The sequence below is a fragment of the Eulemur rufifrons genome, chromosome 19, assembly GCF_041146395.1.
Source record: "Eulemur rufifrons isolate Redbay chromosome 19, OSU_ERuf_1, whole genome shotgun sequence".
NCBI lineage: Eukaryota > Metazoa > Chordata > Mammalia > Primates > Lemuridae > Eulemur > Eulemur rufifrons.
Window position 1 is genome coordinate 63,308,728 of NC_091001.1, and position 24,980 is coordinate 63,333,707.

The window sequence follows — 24,980 nt, forward strand, 5'->3', positions numbered from 1 at the left end:
TTCTTAAGTCCAATCTTCAAAGTCATCAGATTAATTGGGTTTTCCACATTAGTCAACAGTAAAATAAAGAAACAAATGAACAAAAATAAAGGCAAAACAAACAAAAACAATTACTTGTATATGAATATTTTAACTAATTTAATTGCACAGAATTAGCAAATTCTGCTTTATCTTGAATTACATTAACTATGAAAGGCAAGTGAAACCTTGATTGCCACTAGACAAAGCCCCACAACACAAGGCCATAGACATGGCTACTTATACCGTTTGATGATTGAACACTAAAAAGTATCAAAATTTCAGGTTCATCTTAGGGTAGTTCTTAGTCAATGCCTTGCTCTGACAAGGGAAATTTTTACAAGTTTTTCCAAGGCTTGAGAAGGTAAACTACAAGATGTAGTGTGTCCTAAAAGGTCTTTCTCTTATGTATTGCTTCTGCAATTGTAGCCACATCATGAGGTTTCTGTTTGTTGATTCTTGAAGGAAAGGTAACCTTTTTGAGAGCATCTTTGGGCTAGAAAACATAAAAATTAAGTCTGATATTTGTGATAGAGACAAAAGCCACTGTTATTACTAAAGGATGGTTGGCTTTTAGAATAAAACATACAAATACCCCTCACACCTACACACACATTTTGGATTGCAGGGACAGGAGAAGAGCAGGGTTATAGACTTTATAAAATTTATAATTTATGGGGCACATCAGAATAAATATTTGAGTGTTGTTTAGCCAGTTTGGGCAATAAATGAACTCAATAGCAGACTTCTTGGTGTACAACAAAGTCCAGGTTTGCAAGTAATTTTATGTAAGCTGGGGCACATTTGGCTGCATTGGGACATGATTAAATTATTTCCTTAAGGATCAGAGTTACAGAGAGGGAATAAGTGTCATAGAAGTAGGAGTTTGAGAGGCTCCGAGTGCACTTGCTTTCTTCTTCAATAAGCAAAAGCATAAAGGAGGTATCTAAATACTGGCACAGGGGATGTGTCAGTTGCCATGAAAATGGTTCTTAAATGGCAGAGTAAAAATTTAAGCAGATCCATGCAAACTGTCAGAGCATATCTGAGTCGCCTCTAGAGGGGGGTGTGTTTTACTTAGTCTCCTTTCTTGACTTTTTTTCCAAAAGTTTTTGCCATGAATATTTATGCCTAGGCTTCATTCACTGACTGAATTTCCACTCCGCTGGAATTATGCATCCCCATAGTGCACCCAAGAAAGGTGAGCAGTTAGAGGTGAGGAAAGAGATTTCCTGACCTTTTGGAAATAGCAAGCTACACTGGATTAAGTACAGCTTGAGTGAAGTTACGTGTGGGTTGGTGAGGTGTAATTACCTCAAAATTATCTCAGTGAAACAATTAGCATGCAGTAGACTTGGGGCCAGATCTGCCGTTGTTCTGAACTTTTGTTAAAGCATCTGACTCCATCCCCAAATTGGGCAATTTATAATTCTTACAGAAGGTGCTAGTGTGGGAGTCTACATATTCCTGTTGCTGAGTGCAGACTTATTTACAGCTGGTGCTTGTCAAATGAGTTGTACACACGAAGGTGCTAGACTTGTTGTGATGGAAGTGTTTCCTCGGTGATGAAGCGTTCCCTAGACAAGTTCCTGGACCCATCAGAGGTGCAGATGACAGCAAAGCCCCCTCTCATTAAGGTCCTCAAGTCTTCAGGCTGTAGGTGCTGAACTTCTGGCTCCCAATCACCCACAGCTGGGTCTTTTTAAAACTTAATGTTAGGCAAAAGGGACTCAAGTTTGAGCACATAGCAGAAGCGTACATTTTTGGAAGTCATTTTAACTTCCTCTTTGCTTTTTCACAAAACTACCTCAAGTGGAAGGGGCAGCTTTATTTCATCTTGTTTCTGTTTCTAACAAAATTGAAAAGATATTCTTAGACTAACCTACTGTCTGAGCCTCAAAGATCAGTTAGTGATAGGCAGGAAGGTTGTTGTATAGAGGAAAGATCTAATTTAAAAAAAAAAAAAAAAGCTTCTGAGCACCTTTTAAAAAATAGTTAAATCATTTTAAAATGTGTGAGAAATCACAGCAAAATGGGATTCTTTTTTCAAAATTATTTTGTTCTAAATTGGTTATGTACTATACACTCTGAAGGTGGTGTCTGTACAGTTAGGGTAAAGGAAAGGTATGAAATGAAGTCAGATTTGTACTGTATAAGAGCATCTGTTTCTTTTACTCAATAGAAGGAAAATAGTGTTTGTCTTAAGTAGTAAATAGATACATGGTGATACATAAACAAGAGCTACTTATTCTGTAACTTGAATGGAATCAAGAAATACAAAAACAGATCAACCAAAAAGGTGTCTGAAGGATTGTAAATGTTTATGGTTCTTGAATAAAAAGGAACATAACATTATAAAATATATTTGTGTTTGTTTTTACTACCTATAACACTGTAGTGAGTAAAGCAATCTGATCTGGATAGACTACAAAATAAACAGTGGCAGGGTTGTTTAAATTTAAAATCCAAATTTTAAACTGAATTTCTCAAGCCAAGCTACTGTCCACAAGAAGAAAAATAGCTAAAAACGGATTATTTACTGGGAAGCCATTTATTGACATTTGCTAAGTACCAAGTACTGTGTTAACATTTCATGTGTCTTAACCACGTCATTTATTTTGCACAACCATCTTTGTCAAGTGAGTATTATCATCCCAATTCTCAGAATAGGGACATCTGAGCCCCAGAGAAATAAAGAAAACTGGAAATGCCACATAGCCAATCAGTAATAGGCTAAACTATGAATTTAGGTCTAATGCCAAAACTGCAATTTTTTTTTCACTATTTGATTTACAGAGTACATTTCTAATGAGGCATACACACACACACACACACACACACACACACAGGCAGAGGGAGAGAGATGTTAACATTCACTGTGGCAGTGTTATAAGTTTGAGCCTATACCAAATAGAAAGTAGAAGATACTGATAAAGTTTAAGGGCTTTTCACAGGAACGGGATAAGCATATTCTTTGGGGAAAATGGTCATATTTCTATGCTCAAGTAATATTTTTTTAATTTATTAATTATTATGACTAAAAAAGATGGAAGCATTAATCTCATGGATGCCTCTTCAATGTCCTCTTTGCATTCATGCAAAACTGCCTTAAGTGTAGGATGCAACTTTATTTTATCTTATTTTTGTTTGTGACCAAATTTAAACTGAATTTCTCAGGCTGAGCTACTGTCCAGTGAAAGCCCAAAGATCAATGGCATAACGATATAACATCAACAGCACACTGATACATAATGGCAATCTTTATGCAGTTTTTACTGTGTCATTATTGCTGGAATAAGGATTTGACTTGTGTTTAAAGTTATTGCTCCTTTCACAAATTTCTCTGATTTTTTTTTTTGATTGTGTAATGATGATGCAGCATGATAGAAAGCACATTGAACTGGAAGCAGAAGGACTCTGTTGGCCTTGGTTCACGTCCTTTTAGGCATGCCATCTTCGTTGGGTTAGTCCCTTGGTGGGTGCAGACCTCCCTTTCCTCATCTGTCGGCAGGATGATTTAGACAACCATATTCAACTTTAAATTCCATCACTGCTAGAAAATTTTACTTTTGGAAAATTTATGTGTGTATGTAATCCAAAAAAATTTCATAAATTATAACTGAAAGCTTTTCCACTTAAGAATAGATGCTTTTGTACTTTGCACAGCCCATGCCTATTATTATTTTTGATGCTTTAATGAGCTTTAATGGGATGTTCTACTTAAATTGAGCACCAGTTATCTGACTATGTTTTTCAGAGTGATATTTATTTAAACAAACTGAATTAGGAACATCTTCTTAGTCCTGTCTTCTTCTGTAACAGGCATTTTAAAAAGAGAATTCAAAGCTCTTTTGAGATTGACAAGAGTCATTGTTTATAAGTTCCACCTACATGAGGTACTAGAACACATCTTTCCAATATGACATGTTGACACTTCTTCCACAGTTCCCAAAGTCTGCATGACTTCAGATTTCATTCTGTTTACACTCACTTTATAATGATCTCACCCTGTCTTCTTTACACCACTTAGAGCACTGCTGACTCCCACATTTCTGTCTCCAGACCAGACAGCACTCCTGGCTTTAGATGCCTCCCCAACATCTGTCTGTTTGCTCTCTTTACTTGGATCTTATTGTGGGTTGAATTCTGTCTCCCCAAAGGATATATTACAGTCCTAACTTCCAGTATCTCAGAATGTGACCTTATTTGGAAATAGGGTCCTTACAGAGGTAATCAAGTTAAAATGACATCATTAGGGTGGACCCTAATCCAATATGACTAGTGTCCTCAAAAAAGGGGAAATCTAGATACAGAGATACAGACAGAGAGATGGTGTGAAGACACACAGGGAGATAAAGGGAAGAACACTGAGGATTATTGACAAACACCAGGCCTAGAAGAGGCAAGGAAGGATTCCTCCCTGGAGCTATCAGAGAGAGAATGTCAACACCTTTATTTCTGACTTCTAGGTTCCAGAACTGTGAGACAATAAATTTCTGTTATTTTAAGCCATCCAGTTTTGGTATTTTGTTACAGAAGCCCTAGAAAACTAATACAGATGCCTAGGAAGCATCTCAAATCTAACATGCCCCAAGAAGGGCTCTGGCCCCACCCCATTCTCCTCCTAATTTTCTCTTTCTCTGTTAATGAGAACTCTTGTTTATTGGTTGCTCAGACAAAGCAGTTTGATATCATCCTTGACTTCTCTTTTCTTTTCATTCCTCTCATTAAATCTACAAAATCCAGTATTTTATAGAATCTTAGATACCAGCAATTGTAAAGTACATGATTATCTTATTTACCCCTATGGAAAAAAAAAAATGGAAATCTATGACCCAATGCTATTGATTACAATTTTTCTTTTATGTGTATAAAGATCTCTAAACTTATGTAGAAATAAGTTTACCATATACCAATCTTGTTCATACAGCATAAAGAAAATGTATGTGAAATAAGTTGGTTGAAGTTTCCCAAAATATCAATTTCAGAACCAATTTTCTTAATCACTTTTGTCTCAGAGTCATAAGAGTACATGTTTTTCCACAAAATATCATCCATGGTGTCATTAAGGGTAGTGGCAATGCAATGCTCTGCTTCCTGAAGATTTTGAACAGAAGCTGTAAAACTTCCAGGAACCTGTGATGCAATTGAGGGAGAATAAAGCACAAAACCAAGTATGTACATATGTAGAAAAATGGCAACTACGTCTCTATGCTTCCTGGCCTGTAGTGATGGTAAAAGGCCATCAATTATAAGCCTCATCCCAATTTCAAAGATGTTAAAATGGAAGAAGAAGAAAGAGGAGAAGGAAGAGGAGAAGGAGGAGGAGAAGGGGGAGGAGGAGGAGGGGGAGGAGGAGTAGGAGTAGGAGGAGGAGGAGAAGAAGGAGGAGGAGGAGGAGGAGAAGGAGGATGAGGAGGAGGAGGAGGAGGAGGAGGAGGAGGAGGAAAGAAGAAGAATCTTAGGAATCATCTTACGCCCAAAATCAAAATATGTGTACTCTCTACCACTACCCCTTGATCCAAGCCACTGTCATCTCTTGCCTGCCTGCTCCTTTCAGCCTCGTAATTAATTTCCCTGTTTATATAATTGTCCCTCTATAATCTATTCTCCACACAGCAGGACATGTGATTCTTTCAAAATGGGATTTAAATTTCTTTGAACACAACAAGCACACTTCTAACTCAGGGCTTTTGCACTTGCTGAACTCTCTTCCTGAAATGGTCTTGTCCCAGAGATCCATACAGCTTACCTCTTTGCCTCCTTTAAATCATTGCTTAAATGTTGCCTTCTTAATGAGGTTTTTCTTGAGCATTTGATTAAAAATTCCTTCCCCATTTTAGTATTCTATTTACCTGCTTTAGTTTTCTCCATTGTACTCGGCACAGATATTTAAATACATGTTTATATATACATTTTCCTGATGATTAGAGATGTTGAGCATTTTTTCATATGTTTATGTTTATATCTTTATATAATATACTTTTTTATTTTATTTTATTGCATTCTACTCTATAAACATCAATAGACAGATAGACAGACAATTTATTTCTGCATTGTCTTATTCCACCACAGAGTAAGGTCCAAGAGGACAGAGACTTTGTTTTTATTCCCTGCGGTAGTCCCCATATTTATAAGACTGGCTCACACATAGTACAGAGTAAACATTTGTTGGATGAAAATATTTAATAGGAATGGGTTAAATATAATTAAATTACTGACTAAATTGCCATAGAACCTCATGAGTTAGGTGAAAAATATTAGGTATATTTCCCTGGATATAAACTCTATTTAAACTGTCACCATGTGGCAGACCTAGTTTTGGAGGACTAAATAAGACTATAAAAACAAAAATGTGTATCACCCTCTGCTTTTTCCTGCTATAGACTGCTATTAAGACTTTAAGAAGAAGCATGTGGAGAAAAAATAGAAATGAATGCTATTGTTTCTGTGTATACTGGATTTGTTGCATAGTGTTCAAAATGAACACGAGATGGGAGATTCGCATTTAGAGGGCTCCTGGCAATCTGAATCCTATCAGCCCTCCAGGACACACCAAGTATCAGCTTTTCTAGGAACCTTCCTTGGACTTTCCAGCTTACATTCTTCTTTTAATCTCTCTCTTTAGAATACTTGCACATTTGATTCCATTTCTTATCTACATGCAAATCTTTCATTTATGCAAATCGTTTTCTCCACAACACTGCACATTTCTGAAGACCAAGAACCTCATCAACCAGACAGAGAGTAGTTTCCATAGCCCCTAGCACGTTAGAACTATATCCATCTGGAAAGGGATGGAATTGCAGGGGAAAATGGAAAGGATAAACACTCAACAAGGCTGTCAGTTAGGTCCCACAAAGGCGATAGGATCTTCATAGCAGTGAGCCTCATGGGCTTTGGAAAGTTCACTTACTAAGAATCTCATTAGATTGGAAACCATGAACTATGGAGGAATGAGTGAACACCAATCAGATTACTTTTTAGAGAGTTAAGATTGTCCACATTTGTCTTTTAATTTACAGAGTTCTGCAAGAGCAGGGGGGCCTGCCCTCAGTTCACTTACACTTCCAAGTACTCTGTAGGAGACTTGTAGTTTATGGTTATGAGATAAGGCTGGGCAAGTATTCGACAAAATTCTGTTTGTTTTGGTTTTATTTTTATTTTTTGCAGATTATTCATCACCAGTAGAGCTGGCTTCATCTGAATAAACTCTCAACCTTAATTCCAGCTCTAGCCACCTTGTCTTTTGCCTTCAGTCTACACACTTATAGAATTTTCCTAAAATTGTTCCCGGTAGAAGCATCTATTGACAACTGCTTACCTTTATGGTAATTTGGGTCATTACCAAAATTAAACTTAAGTGACATATGCTGTTTAATTTCCATTGTCCACTTTTGTTCTATATTTTTATCTTGCTATTCTGCATTTTATCTACTTTTTTCAATAATGTCAAAATAATGTCAGAATTTTTAGAAATTATAAACAAAAACAAAATGAATAAAGGAGTTTTTTGAGAGCCTTTTCTGGCTGGAAATTTCCTACACAATTTCTTCTTTTATTATGCAGTTATATATTTACCTGATGTTCAGTGATTTTACTGAATAGAGATCATCAATTTAAATAATTCATATCTTTATAAAAAGAGTTTGGACGATTTGTGATATGAAATGAAAACATTGTTTCACTGGTTCAGCTATGCTAGGATTGAATGCAGGATTAATATGATCTTTGAGAAGGGAGATTGGCCCATGCAGCTATTGTTTTATTCAGTTTAAAAACTTTAAAATTAAGTGCACCATCTTTGTAAGGTGGCCAGTACCACTGTTGTACAATTTCAGTGCAATGCATATTCACATTGTATTATATGTGAATGTAAATGAAATTCCTGGAGCAGTATTCTCCTGACATTTACATAGAACACAATTTTGAGCAGTGCTCCTTGAAGTCCTGCAGCTACAAGGAATATTGGGGTGGGTTTGAAAAATCAACTAAAGAGGACTAGAGGGGAAATGTCTTCCAGCCATTCTGGCTTAATCTATAGATAGTGCTCACAGATGCCACCCTTGAGCCAAGCATTCTTGCTTGCATTTATAAAGTAAGCTAAAGATAAACACAAAGAATAAAATTATTAGATTCAAGATTAAACAGACAAGATAAAAATTCTCTTAAATAAAACAGACAAGATAAAAATTCTCTTTTAAAATTTTAAAGTAAATAATGAAAAACTAGATGGCATTAAATAAAAAGTAAAAGCAAAAGATCCACTCAACCAATACAATGATAGAGTGAATAGCTATTTGAAAAAAAAAAAATCAACTAGCAAGGTAACAAAGGCATAAAATGATAAATGAATAAATAAGATAGAACACTGGCCAGCTCACAGTTCCTGGAAGCTCCCAGATGTTAGATTAGAGGCTAGAAAAAGTAGCAGCCCCTGTCCAGAAAGTCATTGCAGGCCTGGTTCCCTTTTCCTGCCTTGTCCATTCTTTCTACTCTTCAGAAACTCAGGGAAGGTTGAGACGGATGGAGAAGCCATGATTACTTCTGCAAAATCTATTTTATCTGAACATGGATTCCTCAAATGACCAGGAGACCTAGGCTTTTAAAATTCAAAAGCCATGAATTTAAAGAGAATTATTTATAAGAATATATGCATATAAGATAACTCTCTCAATAAATTAGGAATAGAAGGGAACTTCTCAACCTGATACAGAGAATCTACAAAACACATACAGCAAACAACAAACTTAATATGGACATACTGGAGCCTTTTCCCCTTAAGATCAGGAACAAGAGTGTCAATTCTCACCACTTCTACTCAACATAATATTGGAGGTTCTAACCAGTTCAATATGGCAAGAAAAGGGAACAGAAGGCATTCATATTGAAAAGGAAGAAATAAAATTCTCTTTATTATCAGATGACATAGTTTAGGTACAAAACCCTATGAAATCTCCTAAAAAGGAACTAGAATTAGTGAGCTGAGCAAGTTATGAAACAAAAATCAATTGCATTTCTATGGATTGACTATGAAAAATCAGAAACTGAATTTTAAAAATCAATACCATTTATATTCGCATCAAAATATGAAATACTTAGGAACAAATATGACAAAATATATGCAAAACTGATACACTAAAATTTATAATACATTACTATGAGAAAGTAAAGAAAACCTAAGTGAATGGAGAGATATACCATGTTCGTAAACTGAAAGACTCAATATTATTAAGGAATTAATTTCCCCCAAATTTATCATAGATTCAATACAATCCCAAGTAAATCCTAGCAGGATTTTTGTGGAAACTGGCAAGCCAATTCCAAAATTCATACAGAAATTCAAAGGACCTAACATAGCCCAGACAACTTTTAAAAAGATAAACAGAGTCGGAGGACTTACAGTACCTAACTTTAAGAGTGATCCAAAAGTTAGAGTGACTGTGGTATTGATATCAACATAGACAAATAGATCATTGGAACAAAATGAAGAAACTAGAAAGAGATCCATACATATATGTTTCATTGATTTTCAAAGGTGCACAGGCAAGTCAATAGAGGAAGGACAATCTTTTCAACAAATGGTGCTAAACTGATTAGACATTCATTTGCAAAAAAAAAAAAAAACACTAAACCTTGACAAATATTGTTCACTGAATAGAAGATTAACTCCAAATGAATTACAGATCTAAATGTAAAACCTGAAACTTTAAAGCTTCCAGGGAAAAACAAGGAGAAAATCTTTGTGAATTTGTCTTTGGCTAAGATTTCTTAGATATAACACCAAAGCATGATCCACTCTATAAAAATTTGATAAATTAGACCTCATTAAAATTAAGAAATTCTGGTCTTTGGAACACAGTGAATAAAAAGTCAAGACACAGACTAAGATAAATTATTTATAAATCAACAGTATGGAGATTCCTCAAAGAATTAAAAGTAGACCTATCATTTGATCCAGCAATCCCACTGCTGGATATCTACCCAAAGGAAAAGAAGACTTTTCATCAAAAAGACACCTACCTGTACTCAAATGTTTACTGCAGCACAATTTATAACTGCAAAGATGTGGAATCCACACAAGTACCCATCAATTCATAAGTATATTAACAAAATGTGATGACATATATACACACACACACACACACACACACACACCATGGAGTACTACTCAGCCATAAAAAAGATGAATTAATGTGTTTTGCAACAATTGGGATGGAAGTGGAGACCATTCTCTTAAGTGAAGTATCTAAAGAATGGAAAAACAAACACCACATGTACTCCCTATTAAATTGGAACTAACCAATGAGCACACATGTGCAGAGATGGAAGTAAAACTCAGTGGAAATCAATCAGGTGGGAGAAGAAAGGAGGGGATGGGTGAAAATCTACCCCCAATAGATACAATGAACACTATTTGGGTGATGCACACACCTACAGCCATGATTCAGCATTACAAAAGTAATCCATGTAACCATAAACATTTGTACCCTGTTAATATTTTGAAATTAAAAAAGAAAATAGTTATAAATCACATATCTAATCAAGAATTGAATCCACAATATGAAAAAACTGTCAAATTTAATAATTAAAAAATTCAAACAACTCAAAAAATGGACAAAAAATCTGAACAGATACTTCAGCAAAGAAGATATGTGGATGACAAAAAGCACGTGGAGTTGCTCAACATTTTTAGTTATTAGGAAAATGCAAATTTAAACCACAATGTGACACTACTATCCCTATTTTTAATATTAGAAAGACTGTTCATACCAAGTATTGACAAGAATGTGGAGCAACTGGAATTCTCATACACTGCTGGTGGGAATGTAAAATGATACAACCACTTTAGAAAGCAGTTTGCCCTTTTTTAAAAAGTTAAACATACTCCTACCACATGACTTAGTCATGCCTTTCCTACATATTGTCTCGAGAGAAACAAAACCATTCGCCTAAGCAAAGACTTAATACATGACTGTTCATGGAAGTGTTAGGTCTGACGGAGAGTAAACAGGTGTCAAGGAAGTGGCCAAGGGTGGAGAGCAGGAACAGCATTGTAGCCAGGAACCAAACTGCAGGTACGAACTGTTCTTAGTGAGAACAAACATAGCAAAAAGTCCCTAGTAACCTTTAACTGACCTAGAGCTCATTACCGTCTAATTAGCATGGCATGAGTAGCGCTTCATGAAGGACTCTGGGAAAGATGCCTCTGTAGAAAGGGAAACTGTTACATAACCAACCTGTTATGTAACCCCAACCTGCCAATCACCCGCAGCAGCAGAAACGGCAACCAATCCTGCCACGGAAAAGGCGGGACAAACTAGTGAGTATATAAAAGACAGCGTGTGCTCGACTTCAGGGTCTTTCTCCATTTGTAGAGACTGACTGTTTCCACTCTCTCTGGAACCTATTTTGACTTTGTCTAGCTTCCTTCCTTACTTCCATGCTCTCTTTTACATGATAAAGTGTATAAAGTTGCTCTGTGTTTCTGATCACTCCATCATGGGCTTGACTTGGTACCAGTACTCATTCTTGACACTGGGGACCAGGGGACCGGGGAACATCCAGACAAACCTAAGAGAAGCTTTATTTGTGATAGCTTAAAACTGGAAACTTAAGCGTCTGTCATCAGGTGAATGCATCGACAAATTGCAGTGTAGTCATACAATGAATTAGTACTCTGCAATAAAAAGTAGTGACACTTGCAACGGATGACATGGATAAGTCTCAAAATAATTACCTTGAGTGAGAGAAGCTAGAGAAAAAAGATTACACATTGTCTGATTCCATTTATAGAAAATTCTAGAAAATGCAAACTAATCTGTAGTGAAAGAAAGCAGACCAGTGCTTTCCTGAGAATCAGCTGAGGGGTAAGGTGGGGAGTGAGTGTTGAGAGAGGTGGGAGTGAGAAATAAAAAGGGGCCTGAGGAAACTTCTGGTAATAAGGGATATGTTCATTATCTTGATTATGGTCATGATTGATTTCACAGGTTTATATATTTCAAAAGTGATTATATTGTATACCTCAGATATATGCAGTTTACTGTATGTCTTTTATACCTCAAGGAAGCTGTTAAAACTTCATAAAAAGTTTAATTAGAGTAGTTCAGTAAGTATTGATTGGATCCTAACAATGAATCCAGTTATTTAAAAGTGAAAGTTTGAAATATTAACGGGGCTGGTTATATGCCAGATAGATTTGAAGTTGAAGAGATGAGAAACAGAGAGACTGAGGGAAGTGCATGGGCTCTGGAGTCAGAAGGACCTAGGCTCAGAGCCACGCTCTTCCACTTAACACCCGTGTGACCTTTGGAAAGTTAACTAACTTCTCTGAGCTTCTGTCACTTCATCTGCAAAAGAAGACAGCATTTATCCTAGAGTTGTGGCAATTTGTTTAAAAATCATGTAAGAAAGCATCTTGCACAAAGTAGCCACTCCTTACAAGAGGGCAGGTATTAATGGTATTTTCTTTACAAACAAGAAAGATATTGCTGTTGTTCAGACATAAGGTTATAGAGGCCAAAAGTAGGGAAAGGAGATGAAGTGACACATGTGAAATACTTTGAGATTTTATAAAAAGACAAGATGTGATGACTAATTAAATTTTGGAGGCAAGGGAAGGGCAGGTATCAGTGATAACTGGAATAATAGCTCCTTCACTAGAAGTTTTTCTAGTAATCGGAAGGGAGGATCAAGATCTGTAGGAAGGTGACTTGTATGGTATAGACTAATACTATATCCACATAGATAGGTCCTGAAAGTGGTTTTGACGCAGGTCTAAAATTGAGTCTTTTATATATTGTTAAGAATTAAAGTCCTGAGAGTAGACCAGTCAAGGGCCAGTCAGGAAACCACCAACCATTCTGGGTATTTCACAGTTAAATGCAGAGAATTAGTAATGGCAATATGGAAAGGGCTAGAAGAGCAAAAGGTGGTGGGAGACGGGGTTGCCAGAGGATACAAGTATTTAACGCCTCCTGGCTGGATCCCACAGCCTCACGGTTTCTGTGCTGCTGGAAAGGCTACCAAAGGTTAGTTCTGCACTCATCATTGACCAGGCTGGAGTTTCTGGGAAGGTGTGTCCCTGCCTGGGCTTCTAGAGACTAGAATTCCCCTCCATCCTGCTGCCACTATGGCATCCACCAGCACCTGTGAGCGACTGCCACATTATTGGAGACAGCAGAAGGACACTGGCTTCTAATTTTCTCCCGCCTTCTGACCTCCCCCTGGTGCCTCTACTGACAGAGACTAACAGCAAGCCAGCTGGCAAGCGAGCCCAAGGAAATAAAAGTTTGCCAACTCCCAGCTCTGGCAGCATCCAGTAGAGCATAAAAATGCAGGACTGAGAGGCAGTAGGTAGATAACCGGCAGGGTCTACGGGAGTGACTGTAGAGAGAGAACAGGCAGACGGTGGAAATTGAAGCATTAGAGAAAGAGAAGTGGTGAGAAAGAAGGAGAATCAGAAAAATTCATGGCCCAGAAGTCAAATGAAGAGACAGTTCAAAAAGATGTATTCAGCGGTATCCAATGCTAGAGAAAGGGCAAGGTCTAAGAGAAGGCCACTGGATTTGACAGTTAGCAGTCCTGACAACCTTGAAAACCTAGTGTTCATTTCTCAACTACTGCAAGAGCAGATGCCAAATTTCAGAAAAAGTCAAATGTCAGGCAATAAGGTGGTGGGCGTAAGCTGTTCATTGTTGATACTTGGCAGGAAATGTGAGAAATTAACTGGCTTATGCACCTTTCTCAGAAACTGGACCTAATAAGGTGACCAACGCATCACAAGTTTTCCCAGGACTTTCCTGGTTTTGCCGCAGAAAGTCCCTGGTCTCAGACATGCCTGAGTCTCAGACCACTTGAGATGGTTAAGTCATCATAACCCCTCCGCCCCAGGCAAGATGACATGGCTGATCACTGTAACCCTGAATGTCTCAGACGATGTTCACAAATGAGTTACATTCAGCCTTCAACAAAAGATGCAGAAGATTTCGTTACCTGAAAGTACTAACGTACACCCTGAATAACCATTGTTTTGCTCCCGGGCTCACTAATAGTGCACTCATTCCACTTGACTTTAAACGTGATTCTTCTCCATCCAGGTCTCACCCTCTTTAGTCCGTCTGCTGGCTGCAAAGACATCCCAAGAGAAGCATTCTCCTACTTGGCTTTTCCAGCTCAACCTTTTCATGACACCCCAGTTAATTAATACCTGCCCTGGGTCAGCCTGGAGGAAAACGCATTGAGCTTGGAGATTTCCATTTTAATGTTGAACCCCAGGAAGGAGCAAAGCAAATTTATACCAGTGGGTCTAATTGCTAGAAAGGTAATTCTGCAAAGATGGAAATCAGCTGAAAGATTAACACTGCTACACCAGCTTGAGTGCCCTGGCTAACAGAGAGAAAATAATGTTTCAATTAAATGAAAGGATACTGAATTAGGTAGATTACTCAGGAGACTGGTAATGGAATACAGAGCCTTTCACCTCCAGGTCACCATTACTAATCTGGTCCAGGGCAGTTCTAGACCATAGTTCTGAGGGGCTGATGGCTCACCCCAGCCCTTGCTGTCTGCAGCACTTGATGAACTGGTCTCCCAAAGCACCTGCATCAGCCTCTAAGGTCACTGTGGTTCATTGAGGATGTAAGAGGAAGTGAAGCCCCCTATTTCGAGAGGAGGGGCCAACCATGAGGATAGTCAAGGACTGATGGAGACAACAGAACCTACAGGGAAATTGGGATGGGGAAAATGATTCAAAAAGGGCAGCCATGCACGGGAGGAAAAATCATATTTCAATTCACATAGGCACGTGTTCACGGTTTGACCTGAATTTAGACTTGGGATGGGAGTGAAAGTGGTGATTAAAGGTTTGTTCTTTGTGTGTATTCTGAGGGGGTGGCAAGGGAGGAGGGAGATTTGCATTTGAAGTCAAGTAGAACATGTTGAGTAAAACTGAGTTATGAAATCACTTATCACCCACGTCTGACTATATCCCAGGGCTTCTCTTATTCCACAAAATATTGCCACAAACAGAGAAAGTCTGATATAAGGAGATTAGCCTAATTCTGATGCCAGTGTAACAAAAGTCTTCTTCCATAATGGAACCCATATGTCAGCTGGAGTCTCCCTGCCCTGTGCAATCTAGATAAGATTGTCTCAAACCTTGCCGTCCATACTTTGTGGGAGTCTAAAAAGGTCCCCAAGATCCCTGCAAATTCTCAGAGGTTATGCTCTCATGGTTAGCTCTGGATCGAAAGCCCTTTTTTTCCTGGATCAGTTCAGTTAACCAGTTATCTTGCCATTCTGGACCGGCCCTGTCAAGAGGACCTAAATGCAAAACTCAGCTGCTTCCTCCAGCCCTACAACCATCATATTACCTCGATATATTTGTGTACACACAGACTCCATGCCAACTGGGATGTGATATGCAGGAGGGAGGAGGACGTTTATACCTCAACAACACAAGTGAGGGCAGTCCCTGTCCATAAATATCTGAGCACAACCCAATACCAGGGACATTTTGCTGTCCCGTTCACCCTGTTTTGGGCCCCTTAGCCTGTTACTATCCAACTGTTTCTGTTCTCTCATTTCTCTTTTTCTGTTGACCCTCAAAATTGCCCCAGAAACTCCATATTCTTATTTCCCTTGCAATTTCCACTTCCAAAAGTCACTGAGGCCAACTCACCGAGTCTCCCAGCCAGGCAAAAGGGCCTCCAGGTCAAGAATTCACCCTCTGATGGAAGTGGCTTGGGTTTTAAGAAACAAATTTTTTTTCTTCCAACTACAGTAATATACTAAAGAAATATTTCAACAATAGCCTTCTTGTTTCAGTTCATCTCTCAGGATATAAAACAGAAACATGGACATAGGCATGTTTTAGCATTCAAATATAAATGTTCAGATTGAATCCCCACAGCAGAAGACCGAACTAGAATTTTGGCACCTTGATGAAGAATTACAACACGGAATACTGATCAGGCAGGGATGGGCTGCAGTCACGTTAATAGAAACAAAGGCTCCCACGATGATTCCAAATTATTAATAATTAACCACACCTTCAATTCGGACAGTTCGGGGAATGTTAGTGTGAGAAGACCTACTTAGTGTCTGAGTGCCTTGGAATGTGTTTCTGAGAGTGGGGCAAAAAAGATTCATTGTTTCACTCCAGAATGCAGGTTTAACATCACCAGCTGCTGCAAAAGAACTGCCGGCCTCAAAGTGGTTTTCCAGGAGTATGACTGTGATAGGATATTGTTTTCTTTTCTATTAAATGTTTCTTTTCTATTAAATGTTATGGTGATGTACCCTTTAAGCATAAGATACTGCTCGAAATACCTTAGTTCTCATCTAATTCAAATTTTCCTTGTACAGAAACAGAAACTGAGGCCCTAAGAGATTGGTGGCCCTGGGACAGGAAAAGGGAGCTTTCCTCCACGTCTGTCCATGTTACCCTCCCCTGGGTCACATGTATTAATACCTTGTAGATTTATAAGAGCACAAATGGGTTATGAATCCTGGGGAATGACAAGAAGGAGAATTTTTCAGACATATGTTTTAGTATTCTATGCCCTTGATTTGATGGGAGATGTAAGAGGGCAGGGGAAAGTTGACCTACAGGTCACTGGGATAACCCGGTTGAGCTAAATAAGACAGCTTTTCATTAGCCAGGTATGTTGGAGTAGCTGGGGATATTTTTATTCTGGTAATGGAGAGATAGATATGGCCTCTGGGAATGGTTCTTGGAAATCATAATTTCTCCAGATGCTCAGTTTGGGTGTGGGACAGATTGGCTTCAAGGCCAAGAGCAACAAATATTACCATGAGCCCACTGGTCAAAGAGCTGAGGATATCCAAAGGTCTGGAGTCTTGCCATAGGACCCTTGAGGTTTTGTCATTATTCTCCACAGCAATCTTAAATCTTGAAATTCTTTGGACAGCAATAGCCAGAAAAGTTGATGGTCAGTAGAGCCTGCTCAGGCCCAAGTGAGCCACAATCGGTGAGCTCTGGGAGTTAACACCCCTCTCCAGAGGCTCACTCCACCAGGCCGCAAGACAGTTGTTTAGTAAGGGAGTTGGTCATTTACCTAATGGTCCCCTAGCACACAGTGGGACGTAATAAAGTTCCTGCCCTGGGGTGCCACACTTTCTAGCAGAAACTGGCTGAATAGAAAACATCTGGGACTATTTTTAAGTATATAATCTGGTCCTGAAAACTAGTTCTCCCATATAAAGGCACCTATCATTAATTTTTATTGAATGTTCTCAAAAGCATACTTGTAAATCTCAACTTTGGAGTTGGAGAGGGTGAGGAAGTAAAGACATAGGGAACATATACTATCAGCAAACATCAACATCAGGAATAGAGAGGCATCAAGCGTCTTTACTTTGGAAATAGAGATAGAGTATGGAAGGTATAGGCAGTCCCTACCTGCATCTGTATAGGAAGTCTATGGGGAAACAAATCCATACAGACAGACTGTATATGCAACAAAATATACACTCACAAAATATGACAGTGTAGTGTCAGAAAATGCCAACAGCTAATAATTTCCATCTTTTTTGCCTGACTTTCATATGCATAAGACTCTCATTTATACTATGTAGATATTTGCCTTAACGGGGGAAATATGAATTCCAGAATCTGTTGGAAAAGAAATGCTATTTTGATAATTTCAAGAATGTACTTATCTGTGTATTTCAGTAAATTCATTTGTAATTTGAATTTAAAAAATTAAGTTACTCATCTTTAAATATGGATTTATTTGAATCTGTGTGTATATCATGACCAGCCACTTTATAATCTAGTTTCTATTCTTAACTTACTTTTCCGTGATACAGAAATAGGTCTCAGCCTATCTCCTAACCAGACATATCAATTCCACTGAGTTTTCTACCCTCCCTCAGGACTTTCATTGCACTTCTAGATGACCTTTATCTCTCTACTTAATTCCTTTTTTATTTCTTTTTTGTTTGGGTTTTGAGAAGCATCTTAAAATTGAATTGCAATGAGTTAGATGAAGCATGTCAAAGCCAATTGTGGGTTGACTGGAAGTGACAAACAATTGCAAATTCAATAGATATGAAAGACAGGAGGTTTCCCTCACAAAGAGTATGCGTTTTTTCCAGATGTTCATATTGCAAAGGTGGCACAATTTTCATATCATTCACTTTCTTTATAGGTAAGGCCATAAGCTAAGCCTAAGGTCTAACTGCTTTCATCATTCTTTGTCAAGTCACCACAAATGTTCTCCTGACAAAATGGAAATAGCCCTACTGAATTTGTTTGAAAGGGAGGCTATTTGACAGCCAGGTGTAGTAAATACTAGGGCCCAGTCGCTGTAGCAGTGAATGCCCAATGAATGAAATGGTTGCATTACTACTTCTAGGCTGTTCGTTGAACAACATTTCTTACCAAAAGCCTAGGGAGAAAAGGCCACTCACTGATAAGGACTGCAAATATTAGCGCACACCAGCATGTGCAAACATGACCAAAACATTTTGTTCATTGAGTTCACCTAGAACAGAGAGCTTGTTTCCTGTACTTGGGATATATTTTATTCATCCTAAAGCTTGCAGATGTTTGGAAGAGTATGGGCTAAGACTCAGATCTGCATCCAGTCTGCCTCTTGCCCATAGCTAGTTGTATGAATCTCGGTTTGCCAGAGTATACATCTTCAGGACTTGCATGACACAACTACTTGGAGAGGGGAGGTATGAGTGCCAGAAGGCGGAAGCTTTCGATTTCCCTTTTTGGCTCTTGATTTGTCAGAAAAAAGGTAACCATCATCCTGAACCACCTCTCTTTATCAATTTTGCCAACCTCAAATCCTTCCTTTGCTATCTATAAACACAGAATTCTAAAGTGATAGGCTTTCAGGATATATTGCACTAATACATCATCAGTATTGTCATTATGATGTATTAACACAATGCATCATCATAGACCTGTCAGAGCCATGATTTATGACTCAAAAATGTGTTGCGGTATAGCAAGGCATCGGGGACTCCATTGACTGAACACTCGTTTATTTTTACACTTAAGGGCTTTGAGAGTAAGCTTCAGACTACTTTTCCTCAAAGAAGGACGAGGGGAAGATTTTGAAGGAAGGACTCCATTTCAAAACACTGGAGAGGCCAGTGGGTCACACTGAAGATATAAAGGTTTATGTTTTCCCAGACCACTTTAAGTTCAGAATCAAACTTTCACACTCCAAGTCATTTGGCTCCCACTGGAAGAATCTGGCCTTTTCCATGTCTTTCCATGCCTCCATTTAGAACTCCCTTAATAGTTAAGTGTGTGAGGTGTGGTAGGAAAGGTATACATTAGAGGCTTTCTTTTACTGCCAAAAGTAATAAGGATAGTGTTATATTTTATGAGAGTAATAAATGTGATTATGAAGGAAAAATTTGCTTGCAAGGTAGCTGGGAGCCGGCATTCCACGTTTCCTCTTTCTGAGCATTAAGTTCTTTCCTAATGCCCTCAACAAAGCACTAAGCACACATTGCATGGACAGCATTGAACACAGTGCCAAGAGAAAGGCAAAAGATGTGGAGCCATCATAGAAAAAGGGGGGAAAAGGACATAAGTAGAGAATTAAAGCAAGTTAAAAAGCAATGTTGTATCATTCCAATTACCATAACCCCATGGAAATGGTGAAAATGGAAGTAGATACCTCAGAAAAGGCTTCTGAGAAAGGTAATTCGTGGGGCAACACTGGGAAGGATGTTAGGGAGATGAGAGGACATCTGACTGCTCCCCAACTCTAGGATGGCAATTCTTTCCCTAATGCACTTTCCCTCACTTGTTCACCAGAGCCTGGTTTCTTAAGATCTGAAGCAACATTAAACTTGGAGTTTGAAAATTTGGAACTCAGGTTCTTCCAGCCTTCTCTGAGCCATTCACCTCTACCCTTCAATTTGTCTACCCAGGAGTATTACCACTTACATTAATGACAAAAGCTGTAATGATGAGAAAAGTAGAAAGTGTCTTTGGCTAAGTGTTCTCTATTATTGGATCCAAGAACCTGGGGCACAGCCCAACACTTGGCTGGTCAGAGCAAATGTCACCTTAAGGATATTCGTGGCCGGGTGCAGTGGCTCACGCCTGTAATCCTAGCACTCTGGGAGGCCAAGGAGTGTGGATCGCTCAAGGTCAGGAGTTCGAGACCAGCCTGAGCAAGAGCGAGACCCCGTCTCTACTAAAAATAGAAAGAAATTACATGGCCAACTAAAAATATATATAGAAAAAAAAAATTAGCCAGGCATGGTGGCGCATGCCTGTAGTCCCAGCTACTCGGGAGGCTGAGGCAGGAGGATTGCTTGAGCCCAGGAGTTTGAGGTTGCTGTGAGCTAGGCTGATGCCACAGCACTCACTCTAGCCCAGGCAACAGAGCAAGACTCTGTCTCAAAAAAAAAAAAAAAAAAAAAAAAAAAAGATATTCATACACTCTGACACACTTTTTCGTATTGAAAAAAAATGCTTGATGTAATTACAGCCATGCCTAATTCTCCCTGGCTTAATGCACCCCACGTCTGGGAAGCCGGAAATGTAACTAGTAAAGAATTCACTAACATGCGAGGCAGGGAATCTGCCAAGGGTTTGTTAATCTGAAGGTTTATTTTTTTATACAAATAAAAAGGGAGTTTGCAAACTGGTTCAGATTAACCAGGTCAAGTTGTATATTTTGTTAACCTTAAAACTGTTTTTTTTTTTTATCTTTTGCACATTTAAAAAAATGTACATAGACTTAGACAAGGGTGGTGTGGGTGAAAAGAGGTTGTCTGCTCAATAAAAGTTATAAGGAGATATGTGTCAGCTGCTTAATTTTCACTTTCTGGCTTCAGCTAGAAGCAGCTGCAAAATATCTACTCTAACTCAAGTCTTTTATGACTTTTACTGATTTCTTATTCAAAAGTGTCTTTTATTGATTTCCTAAGGAATCTCACCACCAAGAGCTCCATGGAGACACTTCTGAACACACTTGAATGCTTTATGCCACATTTACCACCACAGATGAGTCAAAATTTTCAGATAATTTGGTTATTAACTTTAGGCATTTCTGCTTTCCAAAGAAGCAAAATTACTTTGTTTTCTCATATATACCACATTCTAATCATTAAAATGGCTGCCATGATTAAAATCCAGCAATGGCGCCCCATTGTCCCCAAGATAGCCTGTGAACTCTCTGGCATGAATTCACCTATCTTCACAAGTGTTTCTTTACCTCTTCACTCATATGCCCCACTATTTCTATGTCTTAAATTATAAATTCCTACAATTCTTGAGCTATGACCGTCACACACCTAGTCAGCCAGCCCTTCCCTTGTCTCCAGTCCTTGTGCACTGCTTTCTCCTTCCTTCTTGCCTCACTCCTCATCCTCTGGGTCTCCACCTGGGCATCAGCTCCTCAGGAATGCTCTTCTCATCACCTCAAGACAGGATCTAGCTACTCTACCTCTTGCTGTCGTGGTCAAACTTTCCCAGACAGCTAATCTTTTCCTAGTCCTGATCACATTTTACTGGGATCATCCTACTGTACTCATGTCCCTGGCCAGACAGGTAGCTCTTGAGGTTTAGATAGTGTCTGTTTCTCAATTATATCTCCCATTATCCAGCATGGCACCTGGAATATTCTGCCCTCATATACATATTTGTTGAATAAATAAACACAAATAAATGAGTATATAATACACATATCAATTCCACGGCTACAAACTTCACATTAAGCTACATGGTTTTGTGAATATAATAAATTATTTTAAGCCTCTTATATATTAACAAGACCCTTTATCTCCACCCCAGCACAAGGCTTTGGACACAGCAAGTACTCAATAAGTATTGGATGATTGATTAATTAACAGAAGATCTTTGTGCACAAGGATTGACGTCTTTGCCATGCAGAGGCTGAGACCACACTCAGCTTAGTCCTCTGTGCTGCTATTTGCATCCTCCTGGAGGTTTTCATTGCTGAAAACACTAAAGTTCTTTTTGTCAGTTAAGCCAGTTTAGACATAAGCTCCCAGGACATTTACTGCCTGATCAAAAATTGGTTCATCATCAGGAAGACTTTGGTCTAGCACAGAATGTGTTTCAAGAGATCCTAAAAGGTCCAGTTGTCCCTTTATTGTTCCCCTTAAACTCACTGGCTTAAAATGTCTTACCAGTGTTTTACTAATTGAGCTTAGGGCTTTGATCCCCATAAAAATGTTGATAGCCATATCGGAGATGTGACCCTCCTTCCTACTTAGTCACCAAGACCCTAGCACCTAACATCTGCAGTATCACTCCAACCTCTCACTAATGCTCACAGGTGGATGTGTATCTTGGTTAAGATGGTCAGTCTTCTGGGAGGCTAGTCAGCTATCCCAGTAGCAAGCAGTTTGGTCTACAAGGCTATGACCACACATCACCATTCAACAGAGAGCAGAGTCCCAAGAAAACAGAATTAGGGATGAGTAAGACTTGGCAGAGGATGGGTTCTGTGAGAATTGTCCTGAATGAATATGGTGCTAGGGAAACCCATGAGCATCTAGAGAGCAGTCTGGAGAGACTGATGTCTAGAGTAGAGTTGGACCTTCAAGGGGGCAGAGAATAAAGAAAGGAGAGAGAGAGAACAAAACACACATTTCCCAAACTTTACAGCTTTTCCTTCCAACTGTGCTTTGACCAGAGGTGGCCTTTGGGAAATGCAATTCCAAAGAGTAAGAACATTGCTGTTAGAAGGATCCAGACTCACTTAAAAGAAGGATCCAGACTCCCTTTAGTAGTTAAGTGATCTTGAATAGGTCATCTCAAATACTCAGTTTCTTCATCTGTAAAATGGAAATTACAATTCTTATCTTACAAACCATTCTGAGGATTAGAGGTAATGTATGCCTGACGTATAGTGAGTACTTAGCAAGTTTCCTTCCCCTTCAACAGGATAGCAGTGTCTTTTTGGTTTGGAATTGAATTCACAGTTATCATCACCACTGACCAACAGAGTGCTCTCAGGGCCAATTTATACATAAGGAGACAGGAAATAGGGAATATCCATAACTGAGACCTCTTAGATTTAGAGGTGCCTGTTGCTAATGCTATAAAGTGAGCCTAACCTTTCTGATGCCAAAGCTATTAGAAGAAAAATGTAAAAAAATAGCCAATTAGTTGTAAATTCTTTATATCTTCAAATATTCAGGTATTTAGCTGTGTGGGAGAAACAGTTTATGACTTGATGACTTTTTCTTTGTCGTCCAAATGGCTTGGCCTTTTAGAGGTAGAGTCGTCAATATAGATACCGGTGTTATTTTAAGCCTTCAGGTTTTCTGTCCTTCATCAATCCAGATCATGGCCAAATTATTGGCTCATTCTGCTCCTTAGGGAGGTCCAGGTGTACCCCTTTGTTATTATCCCAGTGAGATTTTTGGCTCTATTTCAGAGCAAGGTTCTTAAAACAGAGGATTTTAAACAAATTTAGATTCTGTTAAGCAATAATTAATCTATTTTGTTAACTTTCGTTTGGCTATTTAAAATTCTCTGAGTGATAATTTTTTTATTAATATCACCATTTTGAAATTCACCTTATACTTTCTCAGCATGTTTGAGATGTGTCCTGCCAAATCGCATATGGAATTGCCAATAGCTAGACCGGTTTTTTAAGAGGTGAGTCAGAGAGAATTGAATTGAAGCCTTTCAGAGCTGAAAGCATTTCAGATTATCTAGCTCAACCATTCTCTTCACAGACGAAGTTTCAGCCCAGAGGCATAAAATGATTTGCTCAAGGTCATACAAGTAGGTTGTGGCAAAACTGGGCTAGAACTCAGCTCCTCCAAGTTCAGTGCCCTTTCTCCAAAAGCAGAAACGGATGTCCAAAAGGTTTGAAAGAAGCTAGCATAGTCATGATAGGCTCCTGAAGGAAACTAGGATGTTGGCGTTCACCAAATAACCACTGGCAGCATTTTCAAAGAACACAGCCAAGCACTTCATTAATAAGTAGTGATGAAATGGAAAAAGGAACACATCTGACAATGCTGGAATTCTTATCATCTCTTACACTAGTGCAGTGATTCTCAACCAGGGATAATTTTGTCCCCCAGGGGACATTGGGCAATGTCTTGAGACATTTTTGGTTGTCACAACTTGAGGGAGATGGGCAGAGCAGTTGCTACTGGCATCCAGTGATAGAGCCCAGGAATGCTGCCAAAGACTCTACAGTGCACAGGGCAGATCTCCACAACACAGAATTTTCCAAATAGAGCATAAAATAGTGGTTCCTAGAGGCTGGGGAGGATAGGGAAGGGGGACAGAATAGGGAGAGATTGGCCAATGGGTACAAAGTTACAGTTAGATAAAAGAAAAGGTTCTAGTGTTCTGTTGCACAATAGGGTAACTGTGGCTAATGATATTGTATTATATATTTCAAAATAGCTAGAGGAGAGGATTTGGATGTTCCCATTACAAAGATATGATAAATGTATGAGGTAATGAATATGCTAAATACCCTAATTTGATCACTGCACAATGTATACATGTAGCAAAATATCACAGTGTACCCCATAAATATGTACAATTATTATGTGTCAATTAAAAACAAAAATTAAAAAAATTAATAAAAAGTAAAAAGAAACAAAAAATATTTTTCTGGCCCAAAATGTCAATGATGTGAAGGAGCTCAGGAAATTTCACCCCACAATATGACTCCTTGGTATAAAGAATATTTTAAATTAAAGGCCCTTAGAGATCAACACGCATTAGAAGGGGCTTTCCCTCTTTCTTCACAAAAACCAGACCCATCAAAAAGAACAAATGACTTCCCTTCTCCTTCCAGTTATCTCAATATATTTCAGGAAGGAAGATCAAGAATGCAACCAGACCTGGCCCAAGCCATTTTAAAGATAATACTTGTCTCTCAAGTTAATTTAATTTCCAAAGAAAACCATTTACAAGTCAATCTGTTTCCCCCATCCATTCATTCTCCCAAGTATCT